The sequence below is a fragment of the Tachypleus tridentatus genome, chromosome 8, assembly GCF_004210375.1.
Source record: "Tachypleus tridentatus isolate NWPU-2018 chromosome 8, ASM421037v1, whole genome shotgun sequence".
Lineage (NCBI taxonomy): Eukaryota > Metazoa > Arthropoda > Merostomata > Xiphosura > Limulidae > Tachypleus > Tachypleus tridentatus.
The window spans coordinates 122,021,718-122,037,689 of record NC_134832.1 but is presented as its reverse complement, the minus strand read 5'-3'; the positions used below and the strand labels follow the sequence as shown (position 1 = coordinate 122,037,689).

General features: G+C 33.2%; 1 long non-coding RNA gene across 1 annotated transcript; it reads right to left on the bottom strand.

The window, feature by feature from the left end:
• Nucleotides 1-10,275: 10,275 nt before the first annotated feature.
• Nucleotides 10,276-12,435, bottom strand: LOC143224271 (uncharacterized). The gene is made up of 3 exons (XR_013013304.1): nt 12,313-12,435; nt 11,625-11,693; nt 10,276-11,077 (listed from the first exon to the last, which is right to left on the bottom strand). It is a non-coding gene; the product is annotated as an uncharacterized LOC143224271 (long non-coding RNA).
• Between the last annotated feature and the right edge of the window lie 3,537 nt (nt 12,436-15,972).

Sequence of the window (15,972 nt, the reverse complement as noted above, 5' to 3'; positions counted from 1 at the left end):
ATTTAATTATTCCTTTCCATTTGTCAGAAGCTGGCGATGGATGAGATTGGCCAGCTACGTTTCCTCTAGACTATCTGTCCAAAATCAAATATGGCTATACATAGATGTCCATTTGTCTAGTTTTGCGTGAAAACTGAAAACAAAGAAACAACAGTAAAAGCATTTTAGAAATTGAAATCTAGAGCTTGCCCAAAGATTTAATTTAGTTTTAGCGTTTCAGGCAGTTTTCTTTGTGTAAAACGTTTCGATGTATACTTATAAATATTTATAACCCAGGTTATCATACTTCCATGCTGTACGCTTATTATATACATTAACTTGAAAATTAAAATTTTTTCTACAAGCAAAATGATAGAGGGCTCACTTTTCTGAAAGGATGATTAAAGTTTGTTTGTTGGAGTTTGTTTTACAGCAAACTCGTAATGGACTATTAGTTTTTCTATGGCAGGGAATCGATCCCTGGATTTTAGCAAAGTTGTTAGACTCTCCCCTGTTACACCAGGAGGCTCTTGGTTAAAGGTTTTCATATTCTTATTTGAAAATATGTTAAGCAATAATAAAAAAGAAAGAACATTGATTTACATGTTGTCTAAAATCGGGAAATTCACCTAAAAATTCATGTCCAGCCATTTGATAGAAATCATTCGTATAAAACAATACATTTTAAATGTACTTGGACTATTATTTATTCTATGCTATCATTAGCTACTACTTTTCAAAATTCCCATTGAATATATATTCAAGCTTCTCTCTCTTTCACTGGCGTTCTTTTTTTTCAATTTTATTATGTGTTTTACCTACAAGATAAAACTTTCTTAAGTCCAAAAGAACCGGCATAACGAAGGTCTTATTTGTACTGATAATTTATAGATATTGCAAAGACCTTTGTAACTTGGTGAAATCTTTAGTCAGTCCACACAGGTGTGAGTTGACATTTCCCATGAAGAATGACAGATAATCGATAGCTTCTACTAAGAAGTAACATAATCAGACTTCAATAAAATATGTCAACGGGTATTGCGAAATTATATATATGTATATATATATATCTACACACAAGTTAAATAATAGACAGCATCGCAAAGGCTTAAGAAGAATATATTAACAACCACGTCATTAATTTCAAATGAAAAGATTATTGTTTTGAATTTCGCACAAAGCTACTCGAGGGATATCTGTGCTAGCCGTCCTTAATTTAGCAGTGTAAGACTAGAGGGAAGGCAGCTAGTCATCACTACCCACCGCCAACTCTTGGGCTACTCTTTTACCAACGAAAAGTGAGATTGACCGTCACATTATAACGCCACCACGGCTGAAAGGGCGAGCATGTTTGGCGCGACGGGGATGCGAACCCGCGACCCTCGGATTACGAGTCGCACGTCTTAACGCGTTTGGCCATGCCGGGCCTGAAAAGATAATTCATTGCATATATTTATATTATTTGATTCTATCTCTATTAAACAATTATCATACTTAACAATGATCATACTTTACAAAGTATTATAGTAATCGAATATTGTTTTCTCGTTTCTTCGCGTAATCTTAAACAAAAACAGTTTGATTTAAGGTAGTCAGTGCTTCTGTTGAATGTAAAGGAAATAAATGTTCGTATTTTTTATGACAATGTTCATAAAATGTAACAGAGTCACTCGGATTCTAGTCTAACTTGTTCCATCTAAAATACTCTCATTTAGTCAGAAATGTAAGAAATGAATGTCAGTGTTTGGAATCCAAAGGCTTTTCTTTTGTTGTTGTTGTTTAAAAATACACTTATATATTATATATATGTAAAAATGGCTCGTTTGGGTTGAGAAATTGTTTTACGTAGATGAGTGAACAACGTTTCGACCTTCTTCGGTCATCGTCAGGTTCACAAAGAAAAGGTTCACATTTATATATTAATTTATATGTGATATGTTAATATCACATGAAAATCATTTTAACCATTCTTTTTTTATTCTTTGTTTTTTGTTGAACTTCGAGGGCTATCTCCGCTGGCCGTCGCAAATGCATAAGAGGTAGACTATATGAAAAGTAACTAATTAATATGTGATCGACGTTCTCGTTATAATAAACCCACAGCTGAAATAACGAATACGTTCAATACGGAGATTAAAACCCACGACTTTCACCCTAACGACAAGCTAATACTTACTGAATCTTTATTGTTTTGTACAGTTGACTCCAAATGTGATTTCACATTGCTGACTAGATAAGAGACTTAAATACTGTTAGAATAAGATCATGCACTTATACTTAATATTTGTTAAGTATTCTCTTGTTCTTGACCTAGGAAGCATTATTCGGTGAGGTATGAAAAAAAAAAACATGATGTTAATAATACAATATTGTTTCTAATGAAGTATCGGACTACTGAGTGTTCAGTTTCTCTGGAAATATGTCAGCATTATCTCATTTTTATTTAATATTTGGCACCGTTTTCTTGTATTCTTGATACTGTATTATTCAGAGTATTATAGTTTGTTTGTAGTTAGTCAAGCATAAAGCTACGTCACAATAGACTAACGGTGCTGTGCCCACCACTGGTATCGAAATCCGGTTTTCGGTGTTATAAGTCTTCAGACCTATCTCGGTGCTACAGAGGAGAGGGAAGAGGAAAAATGATTAATGTATTGTTAAAGTGCCAGTTTAATTTAAAAGCACTATTTACGTCTTTCCGTAAGAGCTATTGTACTACACAATTTGGTTTCCTTGTCATGTTTACTTTTCAACAAATAATAAGTCATTGGTGCGAGTAACTGAGAAGAAAATAAGCATTTTTATTAGTGTATTTCAAACTTCATTTTTGCATATGTGAAAATAGAGGGCGTATTTCATATACATAGAAGAAAAAAGAAACTTGTATTGAAATTAGCTAATAAATTAATACTGGCAGGTGATTAAGTTCTCAGAATCACTTGATCACAACCAAATCGTAGCATGTAGTCAGAATGTATTTTACAATGAAAAAATCAAACTATATGTAATCCTGCTTTATCGTACCTGTAACTAAAAGAACACTACGTAATAATGTTTTACTGTAACTAACAAAACATACGTAATCATGTTTCAGCGTGCTTATAACTAACAAACACTCTGGTATTATAATACTGCTTTAATATACTTGTAGCTAACAAACGCTACATAATGCTTTTGCGAACTTGTAACAAACACTACATTTATTTTTTGAATTTCGCGCAAAGCTATACGAAGGCTATCTGCGTTAACCATCCCTAATTTAGCAGTGTAAGACCAGAGTGAAGACGGCTAGTCATCACCACCCACCGCCAACTCTTGGGCTACTCTTTTACAACCGCATAGTGAGATTGACCGTCACATTATACCGCCTCCACAGTTAAAGGGCGAGCATGTTTGGTATGACAAAGATTCGAACCTGTGAAACTCGGATTACGAGTCGAGTGTCTTAACCATCAGACTATGCTAAGCCCAAACACAGAGTAATCATGTTTTAATGTGTATGTATCTAAAATCGTTTCCCAGTATTCCTGTAGAGTTATCTAGAGAACGAGTTTAGTCCTATGTTTCGAAAATTCAATATAGATTTATTACTGAATTAAACGTTTTCCAGTACTATTAATCTCATTTTATTATTGTTAAATTAGCAGTTTCCAATAGAATTAATCTCACCTTTCTAGTATTAAAGTAGCAGTTTCCGATAGCATTAATTTCACTCCACTGATATTGAAGTAGCAGTTTCCAGTAGTATTAACCTCACTTCTTTAGCATTAAATTAGCAGTTTCCGACAGTATTAATCTCACTTCTTTAGTGTTAAATTAGCAGTTTCCAATAGTATTAATCTCACTTCTTTAGTGTTAAATTAGCAGTTTCCAATAGTATTAATTTCACTTTTTAGTGTTAATTTCGCAGTTTCCGATGGTATTAATCTCACTTCTTTAATGTTAAATTAGCAGTTTCCGATAGTATTAAACTCACTTCTTTAGTGTTAAATTAGCAGTTTCCAGTAGTATTAATCTCACTTCTTTAGTGTTAAATTAGCAGTTTCCAGTAGCATTTAATCTCATTTCTTTAATGTTAAATTAGCAGTTTCCAGTAGTATTAAACTCACTTCTTTAGTGTTAAATTAGCAGTTTCTAATAGTATTTAATCTCAATTCTTTAATGTTAAGTTAGCAGTTTCCGATAGTATTAATCTCACTTCTTTGGTATTGAAGTAGCAGTTTCTGGTCGTATTAATTTCACTTCTCTAGAGTTGAATTAGCAGTTTTAAACAGTATTACATTCACCTCACTGGTGTTGAATTAATAGTATCAATGTAGCGCTAAGCTCCAAATACACTGTTAATATTTTCTAGTGTTATTAAGCTTATCAGTACTGAATAGTAGTTGTTTTTCCACTTGTACGATACTAATTTCATCAGTATCAAGTTACTAGTTTTCCCTTAGATCAGCAGTTTTCATATGTTCATCTTAACATGCAATGTTTTTTTGATAAAGTATATTTCTGAAAGCTTGTCTTTAAAACTGCACGTCGTACTGCAAAAGTTTCTCCTTATTTTCAGCTACAAAATGAATTACTAAATTTTCGTCTTTCTGTAGGTTTTATTAATCAATAAGTTGAATATTTAAAATAATGTGACTTGCTAATAAATAATGTAGTTGTAAGATAGAGTTGAAAACTCATACAAATGTATACAATTTGATACGTGCACTAATCAACAATCACAGACTTAGATGTTTTATGTAAAACGAAATAAGAGTAAATAAATGAACGAAAGCAAAGAAAACACTTATAAGCACGCGACCATTCTGTGAAGTTTAAAGTCTAGCTATATCTGTGATGAAACAGAAGATAACTGGTATAAATCAAAGGAAAATAGTTTTATAAATAAGAAAAAGAAAATCTAGCCAAAAATATGGCATATATTAAATACAACTATTGCCCTAAAATACACATAAAATCATAAATTTCAAACGTTCATTCGTAAGTATTCGATATCATATACTTACGCGTGTTTACAATATTCATAATTATCACTTTGTTCATATCACCTCAAACATGGTCTAAAAGTAAAAGTGTTGTATTTTATGATGTTTTGATCTTAAATAAGTTGTTGCTTTAGGAATATTACATAAATAAAAATGTGTCTTATCTGTTTCTTGAAGACATGATAATAAGTGTTTACACAGCCGTAATATTATCCTCATTGGGAGGAGTAGTGTCCCCTGAATATTCTATAGGCGTTTGGAATTTTCTGTACCTTGCGATCCAGATAATAAGGAACGACAATGGAAATAAGACTCGAACCTCTGTAGACTATGGTTCTCTCTCAAATTACATATGTTCTATTGAACTGTCTTCCGCTTCCTTCCATCCGGTTATTCCAGGTGATTGTGATATCTGATAACTGTAACGGTGTACATGGTATAGATGGTAGGCTGGCTACCGATTTGGCTATTGATTGCGCTATGGCATATCAGAGAATAAAATCATCACAGGGGGGATTATGTTTCGTTTGTTTGTTACTGTACAATTCCAGAGCAGCTTCCCACAACAATCACGAAATCACAAGGATAGTTTCTATTATTACAACATTCATGACATTAATGGATACTTCCATTGTGACAACAATGATGACATCGCATGAATACTTGTATTGTTAAAACAGTCATGACATTACTAGATACTTCTATTGTGACAACAATGATGACATCGCATGAATTCTTCTATTGTTAAAACAATCATGACATTACTAGATACTTCTATTGTGACAACAATGATGACATCGCATGAATTCTTCTATTGTTAAAACAATCATGACATTACTGAATACTTCTATTGCTTTACCAATATAAAAAGCTATTTCACAGTCACATTCTTTGTAAGATTTTCTCTGCAGAACTCTGAAATGTATTTGCACCTACGTCAAGTAAAATCTGAGAAGTGCTTACACCTTCACTGATTTCATAAATTAGAATAAATTTCTGTGGTTTATTTTCTGAACCTGCATTCATAAAAATGTCAATTGTAGTGATATATCCACAAAAGTAATAATACAGTGTCATTACGACAAACAAACTGTTCTGATCATTAATAGTACCCATGGCAAATGCTACCATTTGTGCATCTGCTTATTTCTGCGTGGAATACAAGTGAGCAAAGTAAATTACGAATGCACGTAATATCTCTTTAACAGCTTCACCGCTCCCATGTACTCCCGTATTCAATATATATGTTCTTTTCCTCAAATATACAACATTATTCATATGTTCAAAACTAAATTCATCGATACTTTACTGTTGTAATTTTGCTTAACTATCTGATTATGTTTGCATATTGATACTTCAGATACGCGGTAAGTCTACGGATTTACAACGCTAAAATCGGGGATTCAATTCACCTCGGTGGACTCATCAGATAGTTCCACGTGGCTTTGCAATAAGAAAACTCACCCATCAGATATGTGATTGGTTTATCACCCTGTCTAGCGTTTTACACGACCACAGAGAAGGGCAAACATAAATAAACTCAATCAGATCTGGCGTGCATCAATGATCAACTATTAAATTGGATTGTATGAATATTTGCACTTTATACGGATTTCTGAAAATGGTAATACTAGTAAATTCGTATATTACTGCATCTAAATAGAAACGCTTCCGCGAATTATACCAGTCAGTGTTTGGCTAACTATCCATTTTGGATGACCAGCATAATATCTTCTCAAATGATACCAAATAACGTGGATCGGCATGGTCGGGTGGTTAAAGTACTCGACTCGTAATCCAAAGGTCGCGGGTTAGAATCCCCGTCGCACCAAACATGCTCGCCCTTTCAGCCGTGAGGGCGTTATAATGTTACGGTCAATCTATTATTCGTTAGTAAAAGAGTAGCCCAAGAGTTGGAGGTGGGTGATGATGACCAGCTGCCATCTCTGTAGTCTAACACTGCTAAATTAAGGACGGCTAGCGCAGATAGCCCTCGTGTAGATTTCCGTGAAATTCAAAACAAACAAATCAAACCAACTAACATTTCATCCACCATGTGAAGGGGTATCGAGTTAACATTTTACCAAAACCTCTAGACTCTGATTGCACCTAACTTTCTTTGATATAAACTAGCATTTCATCCATTACGTTGAGGAGTATAAAGTTAGCATTTTACCAAATCTGCTATACTCTAACTACACTATATTTGGGGGCTGATACGTGAAAGTGATTTACATTACAGTGGCAAATCTCAAAAAAAAAACTACTCACTTCTAAACATTTTTGTACAACTTTAGTTTTAGTACATATAAATCTTGGTTCATATGTTGTTTTAGTCAGACCTCATGTAAATGAAAATGTACAAATTTGCACATTGTTTAACTTGCATCGAACTATAATTTTTTCATCGTATCTGATGTTGTGTTTATTTTTATTATTCAACTATTTTCTTTGCGGGATTATTTCTATTATTAGGTTATGTATATATAGACTAAAACCAACGTCACGCATAAGAAATATGTTCATTGTACTTAATTAATTAACAATTTACATAATTTAAAAAAAAATCGTACGTTTTAAAGTAGTTCCTAGCATTCTGTGCCTCCTGATGCATGTTGATTTCTAATAACTTAAAAAATCTATATTTTGTGTTTCTCTAAATTAAAGTTTTATATTTGAGTGTTTACTTAAACAGTAGTTCCATTATAAATGGATGTTACCTATCAGCTCTTTAGCATATACTTCATCAGATATGCTGATAAATGTATATACGAATTCATTAATAAACTATATAATGCCACACAATTAATTATAAATAATTCCCTTGCAGCTCATGAAAAAAAAATCAGAACATTAAAAGACCCTGTATGGTCAGGTGGGTTAAGGCGTTCGACTCGTAATCTGAAGGTCGCAGTCTCAAATCCCCGTTGCACCAAACATGCTCGCCTCTTCAGCCGTGGTTGCGTTATAATGTTACGTTCAATCCCACTGTTCGTTAATAAAAGAGTAGCCCAAGAACTGGCGGTGGCTGGTGATGACAAGTTGCCTTCCCTCTAGTCTCACACTGCTAAATTAGGGACGGCTAGTGCAGATAGCCCTCGTGTAGCTTTGCGCGAAATAAAAAAAATCAGAATGTTAAAACCTTAAATTTGTGTGCGTTCTTGTGTACGTTTCACAGGTAAAAATGAAAATCTTTATAAGAAATATTAACGTTTAAACAACGACATCTTTGTTCTAAGATTAAGACTTCTAGGCATATTAAATTGTATTTATTGGTGTTACTGACTGAAAATCCTAAGAAACTGCCTTTTTTATTTTGTTACACGCAATGTTTATTTTATTTACTTATAAACCAGATTCATCTCTTCTAAGTCTTTTAAACAATAGTTGTTTCCGAGCTTTAAGTCCTTCTTATAACGCTCAGACCTGCACCAGAAAGTCCCATGTTGTATTATCGTTCAATTAAGAACCAGATCTTTTCGACACATTACACCAATTAGAGTTGGTATGTAACAATTGTTCTAATTCATTACAGCATTATATATATATATATAATGGTTTTAATACTTTATATGATGTACTTAGTGAAGCTGATGAAGCTGATTTACTTATAGTTATTTCTTCTGCAAGCATACTGTTTCTCTCTTAATTTTTGTACTATTGGTGAATATACTTCTGTTAATAATACCTGTATATCTTGGGAGAAAATGTAACTGAAAAGTATATTAAACTCTTATGATAAAACTGAACTTTCTCAGTGAAGAAGGCTGTTTTTTTCTGAATTCAACTTTCCCTGAAAATTTTCTTGTTGAATGGAAAGTACTTGGACAAATAGTGTATGTTGTCTCATAGCAAAGCCACATCTGGCTATCTGGTGAGTCAACCGAGGGGAATCGGTTCTCGGATTTTAGCGTTGTAAATCCGTAGACGTACCGCTGTACCAGCGAGGGACTGGACAGACAGAGTTTCTTCTGTATATATAAGTATTTGGTGATTGGCATATTTTGCTTTTAATTACGTTATTTCACCAGTCCATTCTTGTTTGTGAGATAAACATCCGGTGAAATAGGTTATCTCTTTGTTGAAAGCAGTGTTGGTTCGTGAGACAGGCTACAAGTTGGAGGAGTTGAATCTCACTTTATTAACCAAGTGAAGAGACTACCCCTCCACTTTTAGCTCACCCCACAGCCCTGATGGTGTTTTTTTTCTGTTCTCGCTTTACCATATCAGATTATTCTGGAACATAAACCTCTCGGAACTTGCTTGAAACCTAGAATACTAAACACAATTATTTTGTTACAGGAAAGAAAAAAATAGCAAAATAGCTTACTTTTGTAAAATTCGTATCATACCAATTCTAATATATAATTAATGTAATGAAATGAACAACATAATTCCGTACATACACTGTAGAACGAAAGCTCATTTCCATACCAAAGTCCTTAATATACTGTCCTGAACAATCTGACATTTTGTGCTACATTCTTGTCCTCTTCCAAATGAATACCGAGTAATAAAAATATTTCTCTTGTATTGTTGTATTTTCTAGATGCTTGTTAAGTAATTCATAATCGCTTCTGGTCTGCTGCCGTCCACAAGTAAAAGCCGAACAAGAATCACAGTGACATTTTCTTAAGTGCATGTTCTTCCTCGTACAGTCAACACGTAGACTTCAATCAGTCTTTGTTCCTTCAGCGTGTGTCTTTTCCCGTTTTTCTCTAGTTATTTTTCTGAACTTCAACTTTCTTAAAGTCGTATCCTTCTATTTTCTTCCTGACGACTGTTTTGCACATGAGTGAGCTGGAAGAGTTAGATCTGACATATCTTTAGGTAACTCTCATGTCAAGACCTCTACTTCCAGCTCAAACACACACATAAAAACTATTTGTTACTGATGGTGCGTTACTCCTCAATCTCTTCGTCCAAGAAGATAGTTACCTGAATTGCGTCATCTACAGTGATGTTCTGACGGAATCTTACACAAATGACGAGGCGTCGTGTTGCAGTAAGGGGTATACATCCGGAATCTAGACTTCTTTCAGATAAGCTAGGAAAAGTACCCTCTGTCCTATAAGCCAATGAATAGCATATGGCATTGTTTACAGGGGGCTTATTACATTTCTTATCTTTGCATCACGCACATTATCTAAAATGCAATTGGGGATGAGGCATTATTAGAGTTAGGTTCTCTTCAAAGTTTACACATTACTACTTAATTTCTATGCTTGTTCAAACAGATTATAATATATAATGAGTAATTAATTCTTGCAGAGATAGAAGGGAACTGAAATAAAAAGAATTAACAAAATAAATTCAAACTTTTATTTTATTTTTCCGTAAACATATACACCGCCATCTGTTTCAATACATGTGAAACTAAGTGGAGAGCTAAACAAACAACGTTATCAGTATCGTTAGTCAAGCAGCAGTTTGAATCAAGCTAACACAAGGGACTTTGTACGCATATAAAACGGGTTGATACGTGACTTAACCTCGAAATATCTTCATGTATGATCTCCCCCCCCTCACACACACACACCCAGTTCTGTATTTTTAACAGATTACAAGTGAAAGCTGAATTAAAAGGGGGAGAAAAAAAGCAAAAATCGTAATTTTTTTTTATTATTTATTATTATTCACCCTCGAACTGTAACGCTTACTAACTTATGGGGACGTCCTCTGCAGTTTAAGCGATCGTTTATGCATGGTTGTATTTCAAAGCTAGTGATTTTACAAACAGTTCAGTCTGATAAAAGACTTACCAGAGATTTTAACCAAGTTTTGTAATTGGGAAAATTGTGACCGAAACAAATTCCAAATTTCGTTAAATTGAACCCTTCATTTGTCCTAATTACTAGTCTGTCATTAAAAACTAATTTCTTATATTGAAATTTTATACTTGCATTTAAGAAAATACAAACGAATAAAGCACTTGAAACACAGATGATAAATTCTTACTAACACAAGTAATTCTTTCTCGTGCTTGTACACATAATCACGTCGTAATTTCAACATATATGTCTTGACATGACGTAATGATTAGGGCATTTTGTTCACAGTCTGCGGGTCGTAGAATCCAACCTCGATATCGAACAGGCTCGTCTTTTCACCTGTAGAGACATTATAACGATACGGTCATCCTGTTAATTATTAGTGGTGGGAGGTACTTAGCTACATTTCCTCTAGTCTATTAGTTTAAAATTAGGAAAGGCTAGAGCAGTTATCTCTCGGGTAACTTTGAGTGCAGTTCATCAAATAAACAATCGTTGCATAAGTCCAGAAACAGTTAGCACGAGTTTTGTTTATCCCAGTGAAGTCTTATTTTTATCCATTGTTTTTTGCAGTTTTAACATAACCTATATTACACAAAAGCCAATTTATATTTTCTTTTACAACTAAAATCACACCTTTAGAAATTGTATATTAATAAATGACACATCAATACATGTACTTAATCAAGTAATTAAATCAAATTACTTATGGTTTTAACAGATCGTGTTTTATTTATTTTTAACAATAAACTGAACTCTTCAATTTACACTACAAACATCAAACTCTCATAAACAAATAATATAATTATACCATATATTCGACTGTGAGGGCCTCTATATTTATTTAAAGATAAATGCAACAATATTAATATTTTAAAGCCTCTACCTTTCACCTTCATTCTTTTTCGTTTCCCGGTTTCGTGACTTCGGAGATCACATCTCATTTAAACGGAACCTAAAAAGACAACAGTTTCTAAACAAAGTTTCCTAGCGAAAATGAAGTACATATTTTAAAACAATATCCACTAATAAAATAAAAACTTTATACAAATAAATAATTTAAAATATCAAATGATTTAGACTTGTAAAATATTGTTTGCATTATTTTATATTCCATGGTTTTCATTGAGATTAGAATTTTACTTCAGTAACACTTTCTATTCATATTATGTATAATCACTTTATTTCCATAATGAATCTTTAATATCTTCATTAGGATATCTCTTTACTGTCCTTTTTGTGATTTCTAATAATCCTAGAATTGCTGCACAATAAAACATTATTGACCAGTTATGAAGCAAATAGTGAACCATTGCCTGAAATCACAAGTCAATAAATATTTTATTAATTACCCCTTCTTCTGTTTTCAGTTTTACTTAAAAATCTAATTAATTAGCTGTGTCATATGGTATATATAGTCTCCATCTCCTGATCGGCATGCGAATCTGAAAATTAAACATTTCATCGAACTTTTTGAGAACAGATAACAAATCAGCAATATTTGGAAACTGTTTGATTTTCAAGATATAACAGTCCACATCACACAATAATACCAATAAACATAAAATACGTACCTGTCTAACTTCAACACAATTTTTTTTCTACAATGCTTGTGAGATTACCGCCCTTAAAACTGTTCGTAAACTAGGCCTCAGTAAATCAGCGTGTTTTCACTGTGCTGCAAAAAAAAAAAAAAATCGTCTGCAAGTTTCTGCTACGACGTCATGATTATTTGGCAACTGGACAACTTTGAAAAAAATTGTTGTTTCAACTTTCAAGACATTTTAAAGTGTTTCGTGCCATATGATGCATTCTAAGACAATTATGACAAACAATTGATGTTGAGGCTAGAAGAATTCAAGCTAACATGACTTACATTACCTGTTGAAAAAGGTAATACATGAACACAGTTCCTTCAAAATTTAAAATTTGTTCATAATATCTTTATTAAAATGTTTGCAAATATATAGCATATAGCAGGTTTTTTCTCGGGAAATCTAACATCAAACGTATAAATTCGTCCATATTTTACTTACTAACGTGGAATTTATCACAGCTTACTAATTTTAAAACAAATATAAGATTTTCTAAAAATAAAATTTAAGAAACAAAAATAAAACGTTTCCACGATTTTTATCCAATGCTTTTGTAGTTTTAATATAACCTACGTCGCGTAAAGCTTACATTTTTCTTTAACAGTTAAAATATGTCTTTATAAATTGTGTATTAACAAATAACAACCAGTCGTTACAAAATATACAATCTTCTTTCTAAGGTTAATTATTTCTTTTTTTTCCAAAACAATATTTGGAATATGAGATATGAGTTTTTCTTATAACAAAGCTCCATCAGGCTATCTACTAAACCCAACGAGGTAAATCGAACCCTTAATTTTAGCGTTGTAAATCCGTAGACTTACCGTTGTACTAGAGGGAGGCGAATATGAGATAAAGAAAGGGTTTTGTAATACATCCAAAAGATGTATTAAAAGATGGTTTGATTTTATAATTACATTCTACAGTTGGTATTGCATAAATACTAGATTTTTCAAACATCAATTAATCATTTTTTGTTTTTTTAGACATTACATCTTTCAGAATGTACAAACTGTAGTGAATTCAATGCAGGTGAAGCAAATTATTTAAGATTAAGGATTAAACTGCATGCGTTTCATATCAAATACCCCCCCCCCAAAAAAAAAAAGAGTTAATGAAAGTATTATGAAAAATAAAAATAAAAATTCTGAAAAATCAATATTTTTATTATTTCTCTCTTTTATATGGCCCGGTATAGCCAGGTGGGTTAAAGCGTTTGACTCATAATTTGAGGGGCGCGGATTCGAATCCCCATCGCACCAAACGTGCTCGCCCTTTCAGCCGTGGGGGATTATATTGTGACGGTAAATCCCACTTTTCGTTAGTAAAAGAGTAGCCTAAGAATTGGCGGTGGGTGGTGATGACTAGCTGCCTTCTGTCTAGTCTCACACTGCTAAATTAGGAACGGCTCGCGCAGATAGCTCTCGTGTAGCTTTGCGCGAAATGAAACAAACAAACTCTCTCTTATATGTAATATAAGACTTAAAATATTATGTTTTCAAAATAAGTGAACATTTTTGGGGACATTTTAAACAGGTAGGGAGAGAATAAAATTAACTATGGTTCAGTGAGGTTAATCACAAATTTTGCCGGAAATTGCAGGAAAGACAGTGAATAAATATTATACCTGAACTGTTAAAGATTGTGGAAACAAGTGGTTTTTGTACCATACTGTATTAGAAGTAATTGTAATTGAGTAAAAATATGAATCTGGAGATAATGAATATTTTATAAGTTTAAACAAATTTATATCTTAATATATCTTAACTTACTAAGTTTGTATGAAGACATTATTAAATTTTTATCTTACATTTACGTTTTTGAAATATGTGCTTAATTAATTTTACGTATTTTTACCGTTTAACATCTGAAAGCGTTTATAGATTGTTTTCAAAAAAGTGAAACCTAAGGACTGACTTTAGAGGTCACAAGAAGCAAAGAAAACAAAATAGAGAAGATACAATATATTGTTGTGTTTTAATATTTCTATCCAGAGGATAAAACTTGTATTATTTTTCTTTTTTTTTGGTGGACTCAGCAGATAGCCCAATGTGGCTTCACTATAAGAAAACAAACGATTCCGGCCCGGCATGGCTAGGTGTGTTAAGGCATTCGACCAATCATCTGGGACTCGCGGGTTCGAATCCCTGTCATACCAAATATGCCCGCCCTTTTAGTCCTGAGGACGTTATAGTGTTATGGTCAATCCCCCTATTCGTTGGTAAAATAGTAGCCCGAGAGCTCGCGGTGAGTTGTGATGACTAGCTGCCATCCCTCTAGTCTTACAATACAAATAGCCCTCGAATAGCTTTGCGCCAAAATCAATATAAAAACCCTTTGCTCCTAATCATGGGATTGACAATGCCTGTTAAAACACACCCACAACTAAAAACGCACAGTGTGGTTAGCGTGTAGCTTTGCGCCAAATTAAAAACAAATCTTTTTTTTCGTTCTACTTACATTCGCGTATTCATTGTACGTGTATATATGTAAATTCATTTCTACCTTACTCAGTACGATATATTTAACGTTGGCCTGAATGCTATGACATAAACCAATAAAACATTATAATCGTGATGTACTCGTTGACTTGAAATAGACATTTTTGATATGTTCGAACATCTCTTTCGTACCACTCCTTCACTACAGTTTTGGTTGAAGCCCTCGCCTATGTTTGTATAAGGCACAGTTATACTGATAAAAGAAATGAATTTACATGGTGTGTTAAGATCTTTTATCAAATAGACATAACACTTGACCTGTCTTCCAAAGTTATCATAATATCTTTTTCACTCTTAGTAACTACTTTGGGATTTATAGAGATGGAGACTACAACATCGGAATTACATTTCTTGTCTTATTTTTGCTTTTATTATATGCGTGAATGATAAATAACTGGATGTAGAAACCAAATACGAAACGTTTTGAAGGCAAGATCTTTCACTGTTCTTGATAAAAATGTAAAACCTCAAGTAATAGAATTTTTAGAGCAGCAACGATACCTGAAAGCACATTCCAAGTGAATCCAAGTAAAGATATTGTCCAGAAAGTGAAGACTGGTTTAGGAAACTAACTGCTGATGAAATATTTTGTAGAGGGTGTTTATAATTTCAAAAGCAAATTCTGTTTATACGTGTCCTTCTGTTTAGAGAAATAATGAAAATCGTCTGAACTTGGGTGCTTAGTACTAACAATGCAAGTGTACTTAGGTGATTTAGAAAATTTCCTTTCGCCTATGCGCAGCTGATAAATAAAAGTGTTTAAATCATATAAAAACAAACAAGTGTCAACAGCCATTATGAGAGACTACATCTATCAATTAAGACAAAGTACATCAATAGCTTCCACACTTTGCAGTGAGCAGCCTTAGTAGAGGCAGTTTGCTGTAGTTGTCATAAAAGACCCATACTTATTGAAGATGCGTTCTGAGTTTGAAAAATAAAATTCATCCAACTCTTTCAGTCTGTAATCCAATCAGCTAGAAGAACAGAAACAAATACAACTACGTTCTCTGACATCAAGACAGAATTTATTGCACCACAACAACGCATAAAAAAGCAAGCCGAATTATTTCACTTGTTAAGGATTGGTAGAACATCTACTAGCAATTCGACCAAACTATCATCAATCCAGTTCTTA